At 36.5% G+C, this 26,741-nt stretch overlaps 1 protein-coding gene across 5 annotated transcripts in view; it reads right to left on the bottom strand.

Annotated features, from left to right (window-relative positions):
* The window catches only part of LOC138696354 (uncharacterized), a 386,543-nt gene that overhangs the window by 101,165 nt on the left and 258,637 nt on the right, over positions 1–26,741 (bottom strand). Inside the window, exon 1 of one of the 5 annotated variants that reach the window (XM_069821213.1) lies at positions 7,155–7,174. The exons of the other annotated variants lie outside the window; for them this stretch is intronic. The gene's annotated coding sequence lies outside the window, so the exon portion shown is untranslated. Of the gene's footprint in view, positions 1–7,154; positions 7,175–26,741 lie in introns of those variants that run through there. 5 annotated transcript variants of the gene reach the window in all.

Raw genomic sequence — 26,741 nt, 5'->3', positions numbered from 1 at the left:
CTACTTTTGTTTTGGCTAGCTTAAGACATCGCGCGCGTTCCTCGACAATGAAAACCCACGCTTCGAGAACATACGATGCGCTAGAGTTCAACAGCCTTACGCGCGTCTTCGGGTTGAGTGCCCACACACTTAGGCTTAAGGTAATTGCCGCCTGCAAGACTATGAGGACAAAAGCACCTATTATACGCTTCGCCACCCTCAACCGCTTGGGTTCGAACACCTTAAGAAACGGAGAAATATCTGAGATGAAGCTATACCGTATTTGATATAAAAGAAATATCTCTTCCTATTACTAGACCATCCGACTACCGCTTCACAACAGATGTTAACGAAAATGGTACAACCGTAGTGGACGTTACTTTCTTACTGCTATGGCAAGAAGACAAACCCGACATTTGACCGTGTGCGAATAGTCACATTATGTCAGGAAATACTGTCGTCAAGGGAAGTTGCTAGACGTGTACACGTGAATCAAAACGATGTGGTACGGACTTGGATTTACAGAAATACAGGTGCTGTTGAGGACTGCCCTCGCTCGAGTCGTCCACGAGCTACAAATGCAGCCGATGATCGTTATCTGAGAATTAGGACTCTGAGAAATCGCACGGCCAACGCTACAGGTTTGAATAATGATTTCTTGCAGGCTGCAGGGCATCGAGTATATAACCAAACTGTAAGAAACAGACCTATCAACTGCGTGGACATCTAGCTCCTATGAAATTGACGATAGAAAGATGGATTTTTTTTACGATATAGGTCTAGTCCGAAGATTCACCATGGTATTACAGTCCGCTTCATCGTTTTTGGCGTGTGAAATAAGTAATGGGAACGTTAAAGTGCGAGTGTTTTACATTTGCCGCAGTCAGTCTGACAACTGTGTTTGCAATTTGCTGATGTGATGTGTATAGGAAGTGGTACCATTCTCAGCTGCAATAGCAATATGCTCACAAACTGGACACTATATATCTAGGACACACACCAAAAACGTTGGCGCCAGCTGTACATTACACTTAGAAGAAACCCGAATATTAAACAACCACATAATCAGTTGAAGCAGGATTCGAAGCCACGTCTCTAAGCACGAGTCCCGCTCCCTCCCTCTAGACCACACCAGTGGCCTGTCGTTAATCAACTTTCATCCTATATGTATAGGCCTACTCTTATGCAAAATCAAATTTGCGTATCAACAAATCAGTAAGTACATTTCCCTCAGTCTCTTCAAGAAAATTGCGGAATATTATTTTCAATCAGGAATCCGCCCCTGAGCACGAGTTCTACTCTTTCAAGCGCGAGCTAAAATGTTATCTGTATATGCTATATTTTATGTTATAAGTATTAGCAAAATAAAATAAATAAAAAAGTAGGTTAGATCCTTTTATTTCCAAATTGTCTACTAGTTACAAGCAAACCCCTGCGGTGGCTGAATGGTCAGACCTCCAGACTGTCACGCAGATGGCCAGGGTTCGATTCCCGGGATTTTTTCATTCTGGCGGACAAGGCCTCAGTTGCGGTTTTTCTCAGGATTCTCCCGTTTTTCCCCAAATTAGGAATCTGCATCATTCCGTCACCATTTCTCCATTTCGTTATAATTCCGTAGCATTCCTCGAACGCCGGCTGGCGACTCACGGAGGGTGCTGGCCTAGGGACGAGTGGGGTTACCTGCTCGAAACCTGGGCACACAGAGAACTTTAGTGTGGTCAGCCGGTGTGGGTTTGGGAATGCGTCACCAGAGGGTCAGCGCGATAGATCTTAACAGGTCGCAGTGCTGGGCCATAGTGCCCCCTCTGTTACATTTAATTCAATTCACTCATAAGCAATAACTAAAAGAAGCGTAGAAGTTTAAATAAGTTTCACATCATCTGAATAGAATAATATGAATAATCTTCAAAGTATTCAGTGCTCTGACGTCACGCCAATAAAACGGAGTTTTTGGATCACGTGCCTTCCTAAACATTGGAGATATTGTTTTACATTTTATAGGGAAGAAAAGCCTTATAAGCGAAGTCAACCAGCCAGCTCTATGATTCCTTTCTTGATAACGCCTAGTGTATGATCGATTAGCTGATAACGACCACTTAAAATTTGAAATATTAAGTTAATCATCCATATCTGTTAATTATGTAGTCTGGTAAAACCATTATCCTACAACACTCATGAGTAGTAAATAAATATTCTTATCTAAGGAACTATTTCGAGAAATGTTTAACGTCATAGATATTTTGTGCTTGATGTTTATATGGGTTATTAATTTTATGGTCGCATAACTGATGTAGTACCTACATTAAACAAAGAGTGATAAATTGAAATCCATGTCGTACGTAGTTCTTTAGAACATTGAGTAAATACAACAAAAATAATGTATTTCTTTCAGAATCCTGATGTGAAGGACGATACAATATGTCGAAGTTACGATTTTGTGTTATAAATCATCTAAACTGAACCAGACTTACTCGTATCTTCTTACTGTTGTGGCAATGAACCCAAATAATGTAATTTTGTTTTTATAAATAATGGAAAAGATATCACTACTTCAAATAGTTTTAATAATATTATGTGTAAAGTAAGATTTTTGTTTTTTGTTTGTTTTGTTTTTTTTTTTCCACCAACAAAACCAGGTAGGCCTACCTAGAATTAATTTTTATTCATAGGCCTATCGTAAGATTAAAGTACGATATTATAAAATATACATCACATTTTCAGCAAACATCATGTATTTTAATATGCATTCATTGAACGTTATTACCTGGTTGGCAAGTTGGTATAGCGCTGGCCTCCTATGCCCAAGGTTGCGGGTTCGATCACGGGCCAGGTCGATGGCATTTAAGTGTGCTTAAATGCGACACGCTCATGTCAGTAGATTTACTGGCATGTAAAAGAACTCCTGCGGGATAAAATTCCGGCACATCCGGCGACGCTGATATAACCTCTGCAGTTGCGAGCGTCGTTAAATAAAACATAACTTTAACTTGAACGTTATTTTGGCTCCCTAATGGCCGGTTGCATATCTTTGGATTTGAAAAACCGAATGATTGAAATGGTATTTGTGAAATTCTAATTGAAGAGAGATGGCATTATTTACAATAAAGAAAGTAAGTAAACAAGTCCATTATTTGCAACAGTTTCAAAAATAATTGGAGTTTAAATATGCTAACATACGATGTCTTATTATCGTGTATTTCATCCTTTCTTTGTCTGTCCATACGTCATGACTCCGGAGGGGTATACGTTTTTTAAACAAATGCCTCCCTTTGATAGTCGAATCTACAGTATTAGAAGGCAAGTTAGGTCACTAATCTCAAGAATTCAAATAGCTCTTCTAGATAGTGAATAAACTCAGTTTAATCCCATTCTTCTTCTTCTTCTTCTTATTATTATTATTATTATTATTATTATTATTAGGCCTATTATTATCATTATCATTATCATTATTTTTATTATTATTATTATTATTATTATTATTATTATTATTATTATTAAAAATTTACACTCTAGGTAATGAAGAATTCATGCTGAAAAATATCCGAGATATCAATCGCAAGAACAATTTCTTTTATCTGCTACAAAGTCGGTTGTTCTACTTGTACTAACCATGCCTGTTTTTTTTAAATGGAGAGAACACTTTAAACAGATCTGTAAAGGAAAGTAAGGTTGCTCAGTATGCTAAATGTTGATGTACTCGTAATACTGCTGGTACGGACGGCTATTTTATAGGTAACCGCTTATAGCTACACAGACTCACAGACAGACAGACAGACGGAATGTCCAAAACCATTTTTAGAATATCAGGATTGCTGGAAACACACGTATTTTTATGACAGTCTCGAAGTCAATATTTGCAGTATCACATTATACTTTTAGGGAATTTTCATTTATCAGTGGTTGCTACTCGTGTTGCACAGGGTTACAGCCTTCCATGTTTCCCGACAGAGGGAGAAAATTCATTCTTCATCCATTTTTTCCCAGCACAGCTTCATTTTTTATTTTGTCTGTCCATTTCAAACACTCCATTCTTCTCCATATATCGATATTTCAAATGCTTCCAGTCGTTTCTCTTCACTTCATCACAATGTCCATGTTTCTGCTCCATGCAGTTCTACACTCCACGCAAAGCATTTCACTAGTCTCTTACGGTGCTATTCATAGACATTTCGCTAGCCCGCGCTACGAGCGTGCTAAGCTAGCCCCGGCTATTGACTGATTACTTGTACATTATTCATATCATATCATATCATATCATATCATATCATATATCATATCATATCATATCATATCATATCATATCATATATCATATCATATCATATCATATCATATATCATATCATATCATATCGCTAACACTGGTTTCTGAATACGAAAAACGTTAGTTCGCTGATCATCCACCGGAAGCCCGCGCTAAGAATGTCTATGAATATGGCCCCTAGTTCTTTTTTCAAATGTCTACGGAAATTTTCCTTTCTTCTATTAAAATCTTTCGTTGTCATTGCTTTTTACTGCGTATAATGAGAAACTAAAACAATGAGCACTTCAGGTTAGTGTGTGTGGTGACGAGAGGATAAGATGAACAAATAGCGTTCTTTTCACGTATGTAATATATCCTGCATGAATTCACCTGATACCGGTCTTTGAAAAGAGAAGAAAGAGGAATCCTCGTTAGTTGCCATGGCACTGGAAGGAAATCTTTTCACCAATGTGACACTGTGAGGGCAGATTCACGAGTCAAAAGATCCGGTCGGTCACATTGCAGCCTGGAGGGTATCTCATTAGCAGCAGGCTGCTCTCAAAGAATGTAGGAATCAATGACACAGAGGTCTCGTAGATCAAAGTGCGCCAGTACATACAGGACCTGCCGTGAACTTGTTCTTGCATGGTCCATCTCTTCACATAATCTCGCTATAATGGTTTTCAGTCAATTGAAAGCCTCTAACAAAAGTGAAACGGACTGGTTCTCAGAACTGACTCTCAGATTTAATGTGAAAACAACTTAAAGGTCAAATTTTCAATCATCATCATCTTCATCACCATCGCCATCACTACCACTTTATCTACTAAAGTCTCCATTTAATTTTGTACATCATGAAGTTTGCAGTCACTAAAGTAATCGTTTTGATGACCTTCATCCCCATTAATTATACAGGGTGTTTCAAAAATACGGGGCATAATTTCAGGTATGTATTTCCCACATGTAGACAATCAAAATAGTTCATTACAACATGTGTCCGAGTTATGGCCTTCACAACATTGAAATTCACCGGAACGTTTTTCTTTCCGCAGGTCGTTGCCGTCAAAGGAGACATTAAAAGGGCACTCTGACAGTTCATTCCGAGGCGAAGGTTACATTCAGTGTTGTGTAGGCGTTAGACTGTGCGACATGTATTCAAATCAAGAGCTGGCAGAGATACGCTTCATGTACGGTAAGGCGGACGGCAATGCTGCGCTGGCTCGTCGTTGAAGCAGTAATTAGGAGAGGGAGAGACCGATTTATTAGCGAAATGATATCTCCATATTTTTTTGTTACATGTATTCGCGGGGATGTTCTGGCGACTTGGTTAGAATTAGCTTCCCACACAGATGGTTCACATCCTCTCGTCACTTGTCAGAATCGGACAGATTTAGGGCCACCTTGGGCAGGGTTCTGCATTGACACTCGTCGAGGCGTAAAATCAGAGAGTTAGACTGGACCCGTGGGAAAGCAACTGCAAGCTTGGGATTTTCCAAAGAACGGGGTTCTCCAAAATCGAAAAACTAATTAGATGTTGTGGGAAATCCAAAGTCTAAATTTAGAGATGACGTATTTCGCGCCCAATGAGAAGAGATCTTGGTCCAGCTTATGAGGTCACTTTGGACCAATAGGGAATAGATTTTAGGTCGGTTAGTGACGTAGTTTTTAACCAATAGAATAGTTAGTTTTAGCGTAGGATAGGTTTTTATACATAAGGGTGACGGGGAGTGGAGATCATGACATCTCATCGTGTCGGCGGCCCTACATACAGGGCACAATCACTACTCCTTTTCGTGTCGACGGCCCTACATACAGGGCAGAATAACTACTTCGTTTCGTGTCGACAGGATAACTACTTTTCTTCGTGTAGACGGCGCGACATCTTTTTTTCGTGTCGGCGGCCCAACTTAATAGTCTTTCTTCCGGCGAAGACTCGATAGTTAGAACTTTGTCATCGGCGAGACCACTCGTCAACATTTGGGAGCTTCGATCATAGTGTACTGGGCAGAGTATTGAATTTATAGTATCTGATAGAGCTTATTCAGAGCTGCCATAGAGTCGATGCAGAAGTGCGACCAACGATTGAATTATAAGTCAGCCGGAAATACATACTCTAGGGTTTACCAAGTGAATACGACAATAAACTTACAGTTTTGGAGATTACACTGCCTTTTATATAAGTAGCCGGCTTGGTATTATTCACGACATCATCCTACACCACAACCGTACCTCGGCTACCCTGAGTGAATCTCACGCAACACCGAGACGCACCCACCCTCAAATGGCGCCCAACGTGGGGCCTCAATAACGACCACATCCACCCTCATCGTTTGTACCAGGAGAGGTACCCACAGCGACAATGTCCAGATCGGAAGACATTTGTACGTCTCCATTACCGTCTGTGCGAGTATGGAAAATTTAACTCTCCTGGTTTGGGAAGGGGACGACCAAGATCTACATCTCCAGAAGTACAAGAGGAAATTCTGGAGGCTGTGAACATGACTCCTTCTATCAGCACACGAAGGGTAGCGTTGCAAGTCAATGTTCCTCATACGACTGTCTGGAGACTGTTGAAAGAGTATCAATTGTATCCTTATCATTTGCAACGTGTACAGGCCCTGTCACGAGCAGATTACCCTGCACGAGTTAGGTTCTGTCATTGGTTCTTGCAGCAGTGTGGTGTAAATCCGAACTTTCCTGCCTTAGTATTATTTACAGATGAAGCACAGTTCACACGAGTTGGCATAATAAATTTCCACAATCAGCATGTATGGGCGTATGAAAACCCACGTGCAACTGTTTCATCCCATCACCAGGTGCGGTTCTCCCTCAACATGTGGGCCGGTATCATTGGTGATCGATTAGTTGGACCCCATGTACTTGTAAACAGACTTACGGGACAGGCGTACACAAACTTCCTGGAAAACACCATACCTCATGTTTTAGAAGACGCTCCACTGATCAATCGTCAACACATTCACTTCTTGCATGATGGCGCTCCTGCACACTTGAGTCGTACGGCTCGCCGGTACTTGGATCGAAGGTTTCCTGATCGATGGATAGGTAGAGGTGGCCCAATTGCTTGGCCTCCACGCTCACCTGATCTGAACCCTCTCGATTTCTACTTGTGGGGCCATTTAAAATCATTGGTTTATTCGTCACCGGTGCCTGATTTGGAATCCCTTCGGAATCGTATTGTGGCATATTCTGAGGACATACGCAATACTCCTGGAGTTTGGGATCGTGTTCGCAGGTCAATGAGACATCGATGTGAGGTCTATATTCAAGCAGGAGGTGGACATTTTGAACATCTTCTGTAATGACAACGACCTGCGGAAAGAAAAAACGTTCCGGTGAATTTCAATGTTGTGAAGGCCATAACCCGGAAATGAAGCATTTCCGGACACATGTTGTAATGAACTATTTTGATTGTCTACGTGTGGGAAATACATACCTGAAATTATGCCCCGTATTTTTTAAACACCCGGTATAAATAATGATAATGATAATAATAGTAATAATAACCAAGTCAGTAAGTAATTTAGAAATTGAAGTAGCGTCCTACACTTTTACTGGGGCATCGCTACACGACGTCGACAGTATTTTCTAGGTGCCAATATGATCGATGTGTGCACAAACGAAACAAAGAAGCTGCAGTATCAAGATGGCAGTGCCACTCCACGAGTATACCATTGTCGAGCAGCACTCCGTTGTGCGAATTGTCTTAGTAAAAATTGTGTAAGCAAAGAATATTCATAAATAAATGCTGCTCGTGTTTGGTGAGTAATGCCTGTCAGGCCAGTGAGATTGCGACGGAGACTACTTGATCCGAGCATACAAGATAAAGGGGACGATATGCTGGCACGGATAACCTTACTAGATGAATCTTGTTTTTACCAGCCCGAGGTAAGCTTGCATTAATGTGAAATCAACTACAGACAAGATAAGGATGTCTGCTCAAAGCAATCGTGCGGAATGCGCGAATATAGCTACTGTAATTTATAATAAATTTCAAGAATACTTATACTAATATATTACATGACGTTATTGTATGGTAATTTTGGAACCGGAGCTCACCTGTTTATTTTTTAAACTGGTCCTCTTGTACTTTTAAAAATATAGTGCCTACATCTATAACATGACGCAATAACTGGAACCATTCCATCACGATGAACACTTCGAACGTTTCAAATCATACTTAATTGCAATTGAAATTACAAAACAGTACCTATTTAAATTTAATTATTGTATTCATTGTAGAGCAATAGAATTAACAATGGGTTCGGGACAAAGGAATATCGATTTTTATTTGGAACTGTAGTAGTTAGTTGGGGTTTTGATGAGCCAATCTCTGTGAAAGGAAATGACGTGCACAAATTGTACTGTAGCGTGAACAAGAGGGACAATCACCGCAGTCTCTAATCCACTAAACCAGAAAAAGAAACACGATCAGTATCCTGTTTGCTGGCGCCAAAATAGTTATGAGGTTCGACAACCGGTAGAGGTACCCGCATCCCTCGTTAACAACCGCATTTTACACAGACTCTTCCTCTGTGTTCGGAGTTTGGTGCTTAACAAGATGGGATTTGTGAACTTTCTATGCATGAAAACCGCTAGCCACAAGCCCTGATAGTACAGTCTGATCTGTTTGGGAAGACATAAAATGAAATAACTATTAAATTTATAATGGGGGTGCCATGGAATTCATTTAAGGGGAGAGGATGGTATTTTTTGGTGAAAAATGAGTAAATTAAAAAAAAAATCTTTAAAATAGGCCTGCTCTATGATATGTGTGGAATACACACATTACATTTTGTGGGTATTTGTGCCCTTATCGGATGTTGAGTCGCCATTTTTAAATTTCTTGCGTTATGGATTTTTAAATCACTCGCCAACTTTTATTGTTGTTTCCGGAAATTAAATTTTCAAAAACAATTTTTTTCTTTAAAATGCCATTTGATATGTGTAGAATACACTGCATAACGTTTTGTGGGTATTTGTGCCCTTATCGGATGTTCAGACGTCATTTTTAAACTTCCTGTGCTATGGATTTTTAAATCATATACTCGCTTTTAGCGGTTTCCAGTAACTTCATTTTTTTTTTTTTTTTTTTTGTATATTGCCAGACAAAAATGGATATAATTTCTGAACTATTAAAGACATATGCATGAAATTTAGAACACACTTAGACTATTAGGAAACTTTTCTCTGTAACAGAATTTTGTGAATTGATTTCATTTTAAAAATACGTCGCCAAAAAGGAAATCAGAAAATTGTTATTAAATTTTAATTGTTTATTTTACAAACGTAGGGACTAATATCAAAATTCTGTTACAGACAGTTTGTAGAACATGCTTTTGCAAATACATTGCAAAAAACTGTTTGAATCTATCTTTAAAAACGGTTTAGATATATCGGGTATATTTTTTTTTCAAATTTGGGCCCCCAAATAATTTTTTTTATATTTTTATTTGTTTGAGCTGCCACAGCTATGAGCTCTCTACATACAAAAAAATTAATATTTTACACCAAATAAGAAAAAAGTTAAAAAAAAATACCATCCTCTCCCCTTAAGTTCCAATGTAATACTGAAGCACCGGAGTTTTGTTTCATCATTGTTACCGCATAAGAAACAAAAGAAGTTACTCAGGAACGACTGAATAAACAAAATTCTTTTTGAATAGACGGATATTTTCTGATGAAGCAACCTTCCATGAGAGTAAGCGAATGAATAGCCATATTGCAATCATATGGGACGTGAAAATCGGCATGTCTCATATGAACTGGAACGGGCTAGTCCTAAAGTTAATGTTTGGTGCCCAGTAAGTCGCTATAATCTGTATGGGCCGTTTATCTTGGCAGAAGAAACAGTTCGATCAGGACCATACCTGGACATTTTGAAAAACTTTTTCGAAGCACAACTGCAACAGGAAAACAACATGAGTATCGTGTTCCAACAGGATGGTGCACCACCTCATTGGATAACAGACGCCCGTGATTATCTGGATGGGATTTCGTGAAGAATGATGTATATGCGCAGCGACTCAGGGATATTCATGAGCTCAGAGCAAAGATTTTCTCAGCTTTTGAGAAAGTTATCCCTGAGGTGTTAGACCACACATAGGAGGAAGTAGCCTCAAGCTATGAACTTTATCGTGTTCGAAATGATGGGAACGTTGAGATCTAATTTGGACAAAACTCCCATTCTTTTAGAATGCATGTACAAATTATTTAACAATAAATAGCAATAGTCCTCATTTTATCACGTTTTTACTTTGTCTTCCCAAACAGATCATCCTGTATATTATATTAAGGACACTGTTCTTGAACACACGTCGAATTCTTCCCTCACCCAAGCTGCGCAAACTGTTAGTATCAGTAACTGTAGTATTAAATTAGTATTTCATTTAACAACGCTTTGAACTACAGAGTTTATTCAGCGTTGAAATGTATTATCTATACAAGATATGGACGGCAGATTTTGTCTGGGATCTTCTACTATGGACAGGGATCTTCTACATACTCTGCAATGTATCTCCATGATTTCTTATACCTTTAAAAGCAGATTACACATCTAAACATACGATGATAGGTTTATCTTACGCTTCTACTTTATTCTCGATCTTCCATTACCGTGTTACTCGAACATAATAAGCACATACAGAATGAGAAACGTATAAATATGTACGAAACTACGAAAATGGAATTGATTAAAAAGAAGAAGTCAATAAATTATTGTATGTCACTACCGAGACAATAACTCTGATTCACAATCTCGAAATCCTTGTCAGGAATTCTGAAGACTAGGGTGACCAGACGTTCTCTTTTATCCGGACATGTCCTCCTTTTTAGGTCTTTGTCCGGGGTCCGGGCGGATTTAAAAAAAAAAAATCAAGAAATGCCCTCCTTTTCGTAACTTGTATGCCTGATATTTTCACATTGTCTGACGCCTTTTTCAAGTACTTTGCCTGTAGGTGGCAGCAGCATCGACGGAATATACTCCTTGCCAACGATCATAACTCTTTTTGCTCCTCCTTGTTATGGTCATTGCTCAGAGGTAGCTAGTAAATCGAGAAATAGAGTTGCGAATGTAAATCTAAAAAGATATTTTCTGTCATCTTTAATAATTACAGTTTCCTTCACTTTCATAAGTAACTACGTAACTGTAAAATCATTATTAAGTTTTTTCATAATTATTTTGTAATAAAGTAGATATTAACATTCTTTTAAGTATGATATAAGCTTTAAATCTGTACTGTAAATATTTTATAATAAAATAGATATTGACGTAATTTGAAGTATAATATCGACCTCAGCCTAAATCTAAGTACATATTTTCGGGCCTCTTTGTTTCGAGAAATGTCCTCCTTTTTGAAGCTTTGTGTCCTCTTTGTTATCTTTGTAAATCTGGTCACACTACTGAAGACTAAATATATTCTATATATATTCTATAGAGTGTTTACACTTTCCCTTGGCTCACCAAGCGAGTACACTTGAGCCATCCCTGTCGAGGGGGTTCTAACCCCATCACAGGAGGCCTGTGCCCAACATGGGACATTATGGCTAACATTCATTCATTCTTGGTTCCTTCAGTCGTTAGGTGCGGAAATCATGTCTGAAGATCGACGGTAGGTTTATTTTATGCTCTGAATTGATTATCCATACTTCATTGTCGTGTCACTCAAGGACACTAGCGCATTCAGTATTGAAGACGTATTGTACCTAGCCTACAGAATTTTTCAAAACTAATGCACAATTGCAGTTAAAATTGAACAAAACTGCTTTCACGAAACAGGAACTAGCAAACTGTATCAACAATAAAATTATTACCATAGCAACCATAACCACAGTGCTTCTGTAGAAAAGAAATTAAATATTGCTTAAAATATACTCATTCAGATGCTATTAAGGCCATCAGGCCTTCTCTTCCACACTACCAGAAATACAAATACAATAATAGAAATAAAAATAAAAATCACACTATAAACAAAGTAAAGCCACACAAAAATATACACAGGTTGCAGTCACACAAACTTTAAATGAATGATGAAGTATCATAATTACTTGTATCCTAACTAATTAACTAACATAAACAAGAAGCCTGCAATTTTAATCTAGAGTAAAAGAAAACACAAATCAACACTTCTAGCAATACCTAAAAACCATTAAATAAAACAAAATAAAGGATGTCATTTAAAAATTCTCTCGATAACATCACAATACGCACAACAAAACTTCTCGAACATATTTTGTTTTCAAAAAAATATATATATTTTTAAACAGAAAGTTTGACACGTCTTAGCTTTTTGTCCAGAATCTTCCCATACAATTTTGATTGGAATTATTATGCTTAGTTATGAAACACTTTGTATTAAGAATAACTGGCAATGAAATTAATAAAGAAATCAGATGCATATTGCTGCCAGACGTAAGTTTTGTTTACATTTTTTTGGTATCTGGGCGCTAATTCTGTTTTCTAAGAAACTTTTACAATGCGTGTTGGTTTCTGGTACAGACTGAGGAACATTTCAAATGCAGTGACTTGTTTCGTATAATGTATATTAATTAATACTGCCTTCTGCGTATGAATTTTACATGCAGTGTAAGATTGTAGCATACGTAGAAAGCAGTGGTTTTCATTGCAAATCTAGAGCAGTTATTTGTAATATTTCAATATTCTTATCTAGGTTGGCAACTCTGAATTCAATAAAATCAACTTTCAATCGTGGCGACCGTTTACTGTAACAACGAGAAAACACACTATCGTGTAAAAATATATTTTACGACATCGGAAGTTTTTCGAATTTTTTCTCTATGATTGGACCCGAAATGTTGGCTATTTGGAAACCATCAAAATTAGTTGTATTTTCCTTTTTAATTGATTATTTAATGATATTACGAAGTTGTTTAGCATTTATGAATTTTTTGACACGATGGTAAAGTATTACTAAAATTGTTCTTATAATTTGGGAAAACATCGCTAAAAATCAACCAGGTAGTGAGCTCAACACGGATTCGAACCCACGTCGGAGCTCAGCCAAAGATGTGAACACCAGTTCCTCTTCTCTGAGTTACACCGGTGACCTTTTTTATATGAATAATGTCTTTTTCGAGGTACAATCTATGAGAAAATGTAAAATTTTTATCGTAGAAGTTCAAGAAGTCTCTGCTAGAAGTTGCACTTGCCAAAGAATACGCTTGTTGTCATTGTGTCGAGTGTTGTCCATTCTACTTGCAAGTGAATAAGCATCGAGCGTTATCTGCATATTACTATAACCGGTTATTATGGAGTTATGTCACTGGATGAGTACATTGGTCTAGTAGAAAATCCATTGAAAATGGGGAGTTGATTATTCACGTGAAAGTGGGTAGACTCAAAACATATTAATTTAATTAGTTAATATTGTTTGAAAACATTTCAGCAAATATGTATTTACGCAATAATCTGCAATCTTTAAATTCTTTGCTACTTTTTCCTTGAACGAGTTATTTGTATATTACTTGAAGAAAGTAATTTATAAAAATTAATGCCACTGGTAGCACAATGAGGAACTAAATTGCTGCTGACCGTATAAAATGTGTAATGAAAAAAGGACTTGGCAACTTTACGACTCCCACTTTTGTGTTAGGGGTTTTCCAGTTCTTTGCAGTAAACCTTTACGGTTAACATGTTGTGCGAAGTATTTCAGTGAAGCCATAGACTTACAAAAGACGTTAAATTTTGCTTGTATTGTAGGTTACAACCCTCGTAAAACTGACACGCACAAGGGTCTTTGTACGACTGTGAGCAATGTCTGAAGTTTGGCCAAGTGTTCAACTGGCTGGCTTTGCGTGCGTTTACATGGAAGCGGAATGTAAAGCTGTCTGCGGTATGTAATGTATTTCCTGATAACTTGGTTTGAACTTGGATTACAGTTCGCATTGTTTAGATATTAGTTGGACATTCAAGATCTGCTGATATCCCTAAGGCTACGAAAATTTATTAATATTTGTAGTATAAGTTAGGAAGTTGAATTAGTTACAATTAGAATCTAAAGATCTGTTTAAATAAATTGTTGGTTGTAATATGTTTTATGAGCATTTCAACTGCAGTTTTAAGCTACTAAGCAAATTATAGAGTATCTGAAAAGAAATTCAGCGAAGACTTTTTCAATTTTCTGGCACACAATAGGTGCTTCTCTCCAAAGTGCTTGTTATTTCTATTTTGCTTACTTAGTTCTGCTTTGTAAATTTATTAATGACCTTGAAATATGGCTACCGACAGTTTATAGCCTTACTGTTGGTTAGTGTTCTGTAAAATAAGTCATAGAATTTACAAAAAAGTATTAGTGATATAAATAAAGAGCAATACTAATATTTTCTCAGGAGTAAGTTCTTTTAGTTGTTTATTTAACGACGTTCTTTGTACTACTAGGTTATTTATTGTGGATGTATTTGGTGATAGCGAAATAGTATTTGGTGAGATGAGGCCGAAGATTCTCTAGAAATTATCTGAGGGTTGGGGAAAACCTCAGTAAAACCGAATCAGCCCAAGCGGGAATCGAACTCACGCCCGAGCGTAGACCCGTAATCAGTAGGCAAGCACGCCTGCTGCCTCAGCTACACCCATGGTTCCAAGGAAGTCGAATTATTGATTGTGTAATACAGTTGAATATATTATTGTTCTAGTTGCCAAAGATTCCGTATTTAATTATAATTAAGAAGAAATTTAAGTGCGTAGTTCTGTATGTCTGAATGCACGAGTAGGTATATAAATAGGAACTATATATTCTAGAGGTCACGGCGTCTTCTAGCAAATTGGGGAAGGTTTTATTCTGTAAAGATTGTTACTTTATTGTGTAATACACGTGGACAATATATGAAACACAGATTTAAAGAAATAACGATGAATTTAGATCATAAACGAATAAAATGAAACAGAATGTAGTAATTAATGTAAGACAGTAATATTTTGTATGATTTGGACCGAAAGCTAAACGATGTTTCGACATTGTATAAAATAGCCTGAAGTCTCAACATGCCGTTAGCCTGATTATGAATGATAATGAAAATGACGGGGAAGACTATACTGATGATGACGGTGATTAAGATGTCGGTGACGATAATGGGATAATTTTGACTACGTTCATAATGACGACTGTGTTGATAATGGCGATGATGAAGGTTAAGAGGACGACAGAGAAGAGAACAAGGTGATGTAGATGGTGGCAGCTGTGTAAACAATGGCTGTAATGAAGACGATGTAGACGACTTCAGCAATAAAGACGATGACTGCAATGAAGACTGAAGTTGATGACAGCAATAAAGACAGTGAAGATAATGATAACAATGAAGACGACGACAGCAATGAAGACTATGACAGCTATGAAGATGATGTCAGCTACGAAGACAGCGGCTATAAATAAATAGGCAGCTATGAAGACCATGACAGCTATGAAGATAATGTCAGCTACGAAGACAGTAGCTATAAATACTATGGCAACTATGAAGACCATGACAGCTATGAAGATGATGTCAGCTACGAAGACAGCAGCTATAAATAAATAGGCAGCTATGAAGACCATGACAGCTATGAAGATAATGTCAGCTACGAAGACAGTAGCTATAAATACTATGGCAACTATGAAGACCATGACAGCTATGAAGATAATGTCAGCTACGAAGACAGCAGCTATAAATATCATGGCAGCTATGAAGACCAAGACAGCTATGAATACCATGAGAGCTGTGAAGACCATGACAGCTATGAATTCTATGAGAACCATAAAGATCATGAGAGCTGATTCTATTTAAATACATTTTTATATTATATTATGTAATATCTTATATTTTAAAAAATCAAATTACTGACAAAGAAATAGAATGTATTACAAAATTAATTTCTTAAGCTTAAAGTAACTTATTCTCAGTATTTGATCCATTAACAAGTATAATAAATTTATCATTAAATTGAATTAGCACTATATTAGGATTATTTATTATTCCAAGGTCCTATTTTAAATAATTAATTATTGATAACTAGATTTAACAAGAATATATTTTTTATATATAATTATATATATATATATCAATAATTTAATACTGAGAATAAGTTACTTATCATTTTCAATTTATAATTTTTATATTAATTGCTTTTTTCTGTTAATGATTTAATTGGAATATATGAGAAGTAATTTATAGAATTGAATAGTATAAATATAATAGAAAAAAATAAAAATAGTATTAATCATCTTAGAGGTATTATTTGTGGAATAGAAAAATTATTCATATGAATAATTTTATCTTCACAAGATAATGTTAAAAATTTCTTAAAACAATAACATAACATGTTTAATGTCATTAGAGTTATAAAGGCCATGACGGCTATGAAGACTATGAGAGCTATGAAAACCATTGCAACTATGAAAATCATGACAGCTATGAAAACTATTGCAGATATGAAAACCATGAGAGTTTGAAAACCATGAAAGCTATGAAGACCACGAGGGCTATGAAGATAATGACAGCTATGAAAACCATTGCACTATGAATGAGAATTATAAAAACCATGAAAGCTATGAAGACCATGAGGGCTATGGAAATCATAATAGCTATGAAAACCATTGCAGCTTTGAAAACCATGAGAGTTACGAAAACCATGAAAGGTATGAAGACCATGAGGGCTATGAAGATCATGACATCTATGAAAACTATTGCAGCTATGACAACCATGGCAACTATGAAAACTATTGCAGCTATGAAAACCATAAGAGTCATGAAAACCATGAAAGCTATGAAGATCAATAGGGTTATGAAGACCATGACGCTATGAAGACCATGACGCTATGAAGACGATGACAGCTATGAAGGCGATAGCAGGAATGAAGAGATGACGGACATAACGACAATGATGAAGACAACGGTGACCACAAAGACATTGACGACGTCGATGCCGAAGACAGCCGAGATGAAGGAGACGATGATGATTATGACAATGACGATGACAGCAATGACGAAGACAACTATTTTGGTTTTGGTGTTTGCAATGAAGTATTTGAGAAGAATATCTTGTCCTGAGTTCCTCTGTTTCTTCTATAGTTTTCTTTCCACTATTGCTCCCTTGTCAAACATAATCCTATCGGTTTTCAATAACTTCTGTGCTTAAAATGAACATTTAATAAATTCTGAGCTATTGGTAATTTTTCATAAAGAATTGACACATTGAACAAGGGCTCCATATGAAAGATAAAACTTACGTCCTCAGAACTTTGTATTGGTAGGCCTACTTACGGACCACTTGAGTAGTTTCGACTTTGAATTTGTCATGTAACTACTAGAGTTCACGTCCTGCTCCCCCAGGAACAACTGAGTCCTCTTCTCGTGTTCGCTATTTCCATAAACGAGTCCTCTGAGAGTGCTTCTTGACACTGTAACCATGAAATAAATTATACCTACATAATGCTACCTGCCTCTGCCACGGCATGTAGACTATTTCTGCTACATATTCTGATAATTGCTGCTGTTACAAACGTATATATCTTAAATAATTTCTTATAATTATTCATATTATATATTCGAGTTTTGTAGGAGATATATCTTACGATATTACTCCTGTTGCTAATGATATTACTAACACTACTAACACACTATTCTGCTACTCTTTCTATTGTTGCTATTACTGATACCTTTGCTGCTAACACTACTGATATTTATGCTACTCTTGATATTGTTGCTACTACTGATAACCTTGCTGCTGTTGATATTGCTAACACTACTGATATTTCTGCTACTCTTGATATTGTTGCTACTACTGATAACCTTGCTGCTGTTGATATTGCTAACACTACTGATATTTCTGCTACTCTTGATATTGTTGCTACTACTGATAACCTTGCTGCTGTTGATATTGCTAACACTACTGATATTTCTGCTACTCTTGATATTGTTGCTACTACTGATAACCTTGCTGCTGTTGATATTGCTAACACTACTGATATGTCTGCTACTCTTGATATTGTTGCTACTACTGATACTGTTGGTACTACGGGTACTCTTGCTACTACTGATACTGCTACCATTGCTGACATTGTTGCTACTTTTGATACTGTTGCTACCACACATACTCATTCTGCTACCATTACTGATATTGCTGCTACTCTTTATATTGCTATTACTGATACTCTTGTTGCTTCTGATAAAGGTGCGATTATTGATACTGTTGCTACTACTGATGTTGCTGCTACTACTGATACTTCCGGAGCTACTGTTATTGTTTCTATTACTGATATTTTTGCTATTACTAACACTGATGCTGCTACTATGCTGATATCCAGTGGCAACTATTTTTAATATTGGTGTCGATGGACATTGTTGGAGATTGATTTGTACTCTTGGCGGAGACTAATAGAAATTCTGGAAAATACGATTATTTTGGAATTGGAGTATTAACTCAGTATGAATATTACTTTCCAAATAATTAAAATTAAAGGTTAGTTAAATTCTGGTAAAGGTGCGGTATGGCCAATAGACAATATTAATTGTTGGACTAAGACTGTATCTAACACATATTCATTAAAAAAAACTTGCAGCCCTCAAATTAACACTTTCAAATTATTAGTGAAGTGTTGAATTTTCCGTCATAATTCACTAACGTAATCAGAACACCTGGAATACCGTGTAATGTAGGCTCAAATGAAAAAAAAGAATCCGAAAAAAAACTCTCAGAATATGAAATTCGCTATAAGACAACGCAATAATAATAATTCGCGAATGTGTTCATATTTGGCTGTTAGAACTCTATTTCGCGATTTGTCACGATTGTTTTATCCGCGTATTATTAATCAAAAACACATCATTCGTACAGATTAGCGAAAATCTATTGTATATCTATTACGTCGTGATTTTCGAGATGTCCATAAATACCCGACCCTGCTGATATCAATTCAATTCAATTCAATTTAATTTATTAATCCATTAAACATACATTGATACGCTTCGTCACTATAGCCTACGGAAGGGGGGAAAAACATACTTGAAAATACACATATAATTGAAAACAGTGAAGTTTAATTAGAATGAAAACATAAAACATTTTGAAACTCTAAAAATTAATGAAAACACTTCACTCTTAATGTAATATTTGTAACTAAATGTAAATAACTTTATTTATTAAAAAACAATATCGTATGAATTTATGTTAAGAAACTCATCTACAGAGGAGAAAGGATTAATTAAAAGCCAATTATAAAATCTAGTTTTGAAACTATTGGTTGGTAACTTATAATATTGACTGGGAAGCTTATGTAATTTCGTCCCCATGACAGAAAAATTTGTACTAGTTTTATGTAATCTACAGTATGGTATATTAATTTGTTCACTATTTCTAATTGCATGATACATATCATCTCAGGATTCTAATATTATATATATATATATATACCTATCAACAAGCGTCGAACAGTGTTGGCTCACTCTTAGTACCCCGTGGGTAACAAACTATTATTTAAATTAGCACATGACCAGATCTAATTCCGGGGGCTGTGGGACCAGATGTGTGAAGCATGTTAATTAGATACTGTAGCTGGAGGCTTGGCTTGCCATCACATGTAATAACAATAACCGACGTAAAACGTAATGTTTGGCCTCTTTGTAAATGCCGATGCTATTTGCTACACCATACGAATAAATTTATACGTTGTCAAATTAGTGTATTTAGAATTCATCTTTAACCGAGCGGGCTAGCGGCGTGGAGAAGGGCTGGCCTCGCATTCGGGAGGTCCGGGGTTCGATCCCAGGGGCCGGCAATCCTCACTGAGGTTTCCTCAGTTATTTCCAGGCAAATGCCGGGATTGTACCTCTTGAAAGTCCGGCCATGGACGGCGATCCTTTCATATGAGTGTAAGTGAATGATGTGTAATGTTTTAAATGTTTGTGTTGTATCGGAGGTGGCCCTGGCATTGAGCTGATCCCTTATCCAGGGATGCCCTCCATGTCGTTGTGTGGTCAAAAAAGTATGTATGTGATCCATAGATTAATTCCTCTCCCGACAGGTCGCGGCCCTGTAAGGTGGCGTGGTTCGTGTAAATGCACCTAAAAGGGAGAGGTTAAACTAAGGGGAAGAAGAAGAAGAAGAAGAAGAAGAAGAAGAAGAAGAAGAAGAAGAAGAAGAAGAAGAAGAATTCATCTTTGTGTTTCATTATACAATTATTTATATCAACCACAAGGACGAATAGTTAAGATGAAATAAGAAATAAAGTTAAGACTGAATATGTCATGTAATATAATTTAATAAAAAAACAAATATTTAATTAAATATTGTGAAAATCATATGGTATCAAATAAAAGCTGTGACACTGCAGTAATGAATATATAAATATTTAAAGTTCCTGGCAAGTTATTAAGAATTTTCACTTTGATTATGTATTAAAACGGACTATTAAATAAATAAATATCAAATAAATAAAATGATTTATGGTTTATTTAACGACGCTCACAACTGCCGAGGTTATATCAGCATAGTCCCGCAGGAGTTCTTTCACATGTCAATAAATCTACTGACATGAGACTGTCGCATTTAAGCACATTTAAATGCTATCGACCTGACCGAGATCGAACCCGCAACTTCGAGCATATAAGGCCAGCGCTATACCGACTACGCTACCCAGACGTACTAAGAAATATTAATAAGTACCTAGTTTAAAATCGCATATTATTTTTTTGTACTATGGTTTTATTTTACGGTGAGATAGATATTTTCTTAACCTAACACTTAAAATTCCATAAAGGAATCTCGGAAAACTTGGGAATTGTGAAGTGAACAGCACGTTTAAATATTGCGCTTAACGCTGAAAGTCGCTTGCCACATAGTGCGTTACGCGCTGATAAATCCACGCGCCGAATATCAACGCAGAGACGTTTCCAACTGTGACAGGCAGTAATGATGACAACATTGACAGCACGTCCTTTTATGCGGCGAGTTGTTTTAATATGTAAGTACGTACCGTACTTTTAATGATTCCATAACATTTTTACAGTTTGTTCATGCAGTAATCCACAAATCAAGTAAAAGAATACACATCAGTTTTTTAGTATAACACAAGTGCGGTATTATTGCTTAAAATTTAAACAAATATTTCAGGACAGAAAGTTCTGAATGAGTGATACGGATAAATAATAATAATAATAATAATAATAATAATAATAATAATAATAATAATAATAAGGGAAATGGGCGATATATTCTATTTAATTTTATGTCAATCATAATATTTAATCTTTTGTCATGAAATTTAAAAAGAAATAATTTTATTTCTTTAGATATAGTTATTAGAGCTGTCTCAAAAATACCTTAATAATAAGCCTCTTCAAGCGCTTTCTAATTCTAACTTGGAAATTTATTCATGATTATTTTTATGATCATAAAAAATAAAAATAGGAATGTTTGCTCGAAACAAAGAATTTCAGTTATGCATGATATTTAGATGATAGCATATGGAAACATATGCTCATATATAGATCTATGACATAGAAAATTAAATATGGAATTTTGTGAAAAAAAATTCGAGATTGTTGATTTTTTTCCGTCGTACCGTTGTGCGTGGAATGATTCTGAAGTGAGAAATTGGGGTAATATAACTAAAGGTACTCGTTTACGATGCTAGTTATATAGCGCGCTATTTTTAATAGCGCAACAGAAACATCACATCACTTTTACACACATGGCCAGAATAGCATGCTATTTGCAATTTTTGTATAGCGCTAGAAGCTGTCACGAAGATCTTGCAGCACATGTTTACATGTCGCTATCGCGCTGGATTCTCTGGCGCAAGATCGTTCTACTTGACCTTGTAGCACTGACAGTCACAGTGTAGCCTTACTCGTTCACGTGTCCATTGTAATTATTTTTCCAATTTGATCTTAAGCAAATAAAGTGAAAATGTAAGACAAAATGTTCAATAAAATAAGAAATATTCTTGATTATGCTGTACGTAAATTCACAATATCAGAACCATTCCTACACATTATATATCAACCTCATAATATTTAATATTAATGGGTTAGTGCAGGGCTGGGCGATTCGTGTTAGCCTGAGCGACCTACAGGTACCTGCCTCATCCTACTCTCGCAATTGCACGCATCATAGAAAATATTACGATGAAAGAGTAATGGAACGGAGAAAAATTCTCTCCGGCGCCGGGATTTGAACCCGGGTTTTCAGCTCTACGTGCTGATGCTTTATCCACTAAGCCACACCGGATACCCACCCCGGCGCCGGACAGAATCGTCTCAGATTAAGTTCCAACTCTTGGGTTCCCTCTAGTGGCCGCCCTCTGCACTACGTCATAGATGTCTATGAACGTAGGACTGAAGTCCACACATGTGCTGAGGTGCACTCGCTATGAGTGACTAGTTGGCCGGGATCCGACGGAATAAGCGCCGTCTTAAGTCACGAGTGCACCTCAGCACATGTGTGGACTTCAGTCCTACGTTCATAGACATCTATGACGTAGTGCAGAGGGCGGCCACTAGAGGGAACCCAAGAGTTGGAACTTAATCTGAGACGATTCTGTCCGGCGCCGGGGTGGGTATCCTGTGTGGCTTAGTGGATAAAACATCAGCACGTAGAGCTGAAAACCCGGGTTCAAATCCCGCCGTCGGAGAGAATTTTTCTCCGTTCCATTACTCTTTCATCGTACGATGACGCAAAATATCTGCATGGAAATATCATATGTACTTCGGTACATTAAAATAATTTATAGAAAATATTGTCTCTCCCATTGAGGGTTAAACGCGCAGTAGCGCTCAGAGAGAGAGAGAGAGAGAGAGAGAAAGAGAGAGAGAGTGTGTGTAAGCGCCCTGACCTGGGAGTGTGTTGATGTAAATCATAAAATAATATGGTAAATAACATGGGACATGTTTCAACAGATATTTGTTTCCGGATACATGTTTATAGGAACTTTTGTTCTAGTTTCAACCTATACTACCGTCTATAAAAATATGCAATACTTTTAAGCACTCTGTATATATATATATATATATATATATCATATACTATAATAAATTAAGATTTAGGTCATACATTATATAAATAATACAATATGTATTATCATTTATATCAATACTAAGAGTATTTTCTATTTCTTCTACAGTTTTTCTTCAATAAACACAACGAAATATCTAGCACCGTACAGAAAACTTGCTGCGCCAGCTGCAATAATATCTAACTTGATCATGCCAGAAGGAGGTAGCGCCAGACTTTCCTTATCGCTGTGTACACGGCGCAAGGATCGTATTGCAAGCCAGAAGTCATTTGAGCGCTTTTTCGTCATAGACTCTGCAATCTAGCAACTCGCTGTGCAGTTTACACGGTGCAATAGTGACCTTGCGCTGGAAATTCATTGTAATGGACAGAAAACTAGCTCCGAGGACAAGTATCTGTACAGTATGTGGAAATGGAAGTACAGCAAATAAAACAAATCTGTTCGAACGCCACAGAACTACCGACATTTCAACTCTCCTCTTTCGCTATTTCCATTCTTTATGACTTACGTAATGGAGTAGGCTAACGCTATTGTAGTTTTCATAGGCTATATCAACATAGAAAAGTGTTTCGCCATTGATTTTATAATATGGAAATACAAATATAAGATATTTAAACACAGAAATATAAAAATGGATACACTATGATCAATGAATACAAAAACATTAAATTCATAGGTAATTTACACCTGACATTCCTAAACAATCTGGAACATAAACGAAAGGGGATAACAACATCATTTATCAGACAAGACCTCCCCAAGTATCACGCGAACGCGATATTTTTCAAATAACTGTGCAATATGCGGGCTGTATTCTGATAATGCTATGAAATATTTTCTTGTTTACCATGAAAAGCGAGGAAGTAATGACATATAACTTTTCTTGCCATGCATTCTCTCACTACACTTTCTACTTTGTTAATTCCATTCTTTACCTTCTTACACTATTACAGCGGTGGCGAAAATGCGATCGTGCGCCGAGCCACTGTATAACCTGCAACGTGCATAGCACCTATGGAGGAAGGCGGACACCCGAAGGGGAAGTGAAGCAACTGTCTGGCTTATTAACGGACTTTCATTTTCCTTACGTCTAGCACTTAAATAAAATTTTATACAGTACAAGGCTACAAACTAATATTTAGTACGTGTAACGAAGATAGAAATTAACAAGAAAACATAGGACACATTATCACAACCTAAAATTAATTGTCTTCAGAATGTCTCTGCGACAGAGTTTCAAAATCAGGAATTATGTCACTTACTGGCAGTCGTAGTTCATCACGAAAGTATTTGTCTGTCATTTGTGATCTAAATTTCGTTTTTACTATTTTCATTGTTGAAAATAATTGTTAACAAACGTAAGTTGTAGCGAACATGGCTTCAACAGAGCAAGCGAAAGAACGAAGCTTCGGAGATTTATTTTTTGGCAAAGATTTCAAAGGTTGAACCTTTGTCAAGTCCCTATATCTAGCTTTCATTTAACATCACATTGTAAATCTGTGAGTTTAAATGGAAGATCTAACGGCATTCTTCGTACATCTGCTGAAAAAGGATCGACGTACAGAAATAATAATAATAATAATAATAATAATAATAATAATAATAACACTTAACCTTTTAATGTTCCATCAGTAACATGTAGTAACTTATAATTCCGTTTTATGTTATACAACCGTTTCCTCATAATACTTGTGGACAAATCATACATTTAATATTCTCATCATATTGGCAGTAAAAAAATGCGTCCTTCCATCTTACTTGAAACTTTCGTTTTTGTAGAGGTACACGGTTTCGAGAGATACATTGCTACGATACGCCACTCGCAGGTCAGAGACAAATACAAATGGAACGGAGTTTGACTCCAGTGATGAGAGGGTGGGTGTTGTGGGAGGTAGGAAGCAAAGGAAATGCACAGCTACCATTGCGAGCCACAATGAGCTCGCGAGTTACATTTTCTCCACGGCTGCTACTATTATATCACTCTCTTGCCTCGTTTCAAGATAAACTTCCATTATTTATTTGTCCCATACTCTCTTTCGTTTTCTTATGTAAGGTAGACATGTTTAATAAAACTCCTTTCAAGGGCGATACTTGTCAAAAAATAGCAGGTTTATAATATATTACATGAAAGCTGTTCCCTACAACCTACGTTATTCGTAAACAGTATTTGTTGCTAAACTGTATAGACTCAATCATAGAAATCCTAGATTTTATAACTTAATATATGGAAGAAAGTATGTAAATACAGACTGGCGTAACAGGAAGACAATTATGCAAAAACAATTAAATTTATTTCTAAAAAATATGAAATGTGAAATAAATGTTTCAGCAACTAATATATTCGTTCCTAAATTATTTGGGTTAGATTTTACATAATTATTTATAAAATAAGCCTTTGCATATTAAGAATATTGTCTAGATCAGCGTTTCTCAAACTTTTTTGAAGTGGGGACAACTTTTTAAAGTCGGAACAGTTCCGCGGACCATCTTACTCTTGTTCCCTTCGAAAGCAAACTTATCATTTTCGTAGCATATTTTAACACCAATAGGCCTATATTTATATTTTAAAATTGAATTAAGGTTCGGTACTTTGGTCCTCAGTTATGAATTCGGGTGGTCCTGGCTGGGTTATAGGCGCGGCGCCAGATGTGCAGGGAAAAGATGTCGAGAAACACCGCATATATAGTGCTTTAAATCCCTCTTTCGTTGCTGAGAGTAGAGTGGGAAGTCGATAGACGTGTAGGGTAATAAATTTCATAAAATGCAGTACTGGGAGAAAAAGTGAAATTCGCTTGCCATGTGTCATTTCCAAACTCTGAGATTTTAAGCTATAGTGTGATACGCAATTCGTTTGAATTTTATTTTTTCTTCTGTCTTTTTTGAAGAACCACAAGGGCAGACCTCGAGGACCACAGGTGGTCCGCGGACCATAGTTTGAGAAACGCTGGTCTAGATATTACAATATTTTAATACACTACTAAATTAAATACAATAAATCTGAATAAATTAACAGTTTGTCAGCATCACCATATCCTTAGCTGAATGCAAGAAATAGATAACTTATCTTTTTTTACACTGAAGAGAAGAAAAAACCATACATTCGCTAAAATCAACACTGGTTACAATACAACAATGTAATTTTTCTATATTTTCAGGCAAACTATTACACTTTCTGTCAGTTAATAACCTTTTGTACGATGATATGAGAATTTCGGAACATAAAACAAAAGTTATGGCCTTTGAAGGGACAAACTACTTGAGATGCAAAATAGTGATTAATGGAAAAATAATGGAATAAGTAAATAATTTTACTATATGGGATGCAATGTATCCTACTGCCAAAAGAATGATATCAATATAAAAACAAATAGATTCTATAATATGTGCGGAACAATAAGAACATTAAAAAATAAAACATTAAGAACCACTCAACTAAAATTTTACGAAACAATGGCAGTACCTATGTTAACGTACGCCTGTGAGAACTGGACACTTAATAGAT

Source organism: Periplaneta americana, chromosome 1, assembly GCF_040183065.1.
Source record: "Periplaneta americana isolate PAMFEO1 chromosome 1, P.americana_PAMFEO1_priV1, whole genome shotgun sequence".
NCBI lineage: Eukaryota > Metazoa > Arthropoda > Insecta > Blattodea > Blattidae > Periplaneta > Periplaneta americana.
Note: the sequence above shows the minus strand (reverse complement) of the source record. Positions and strands in the feature narration are given on the sequence as shown.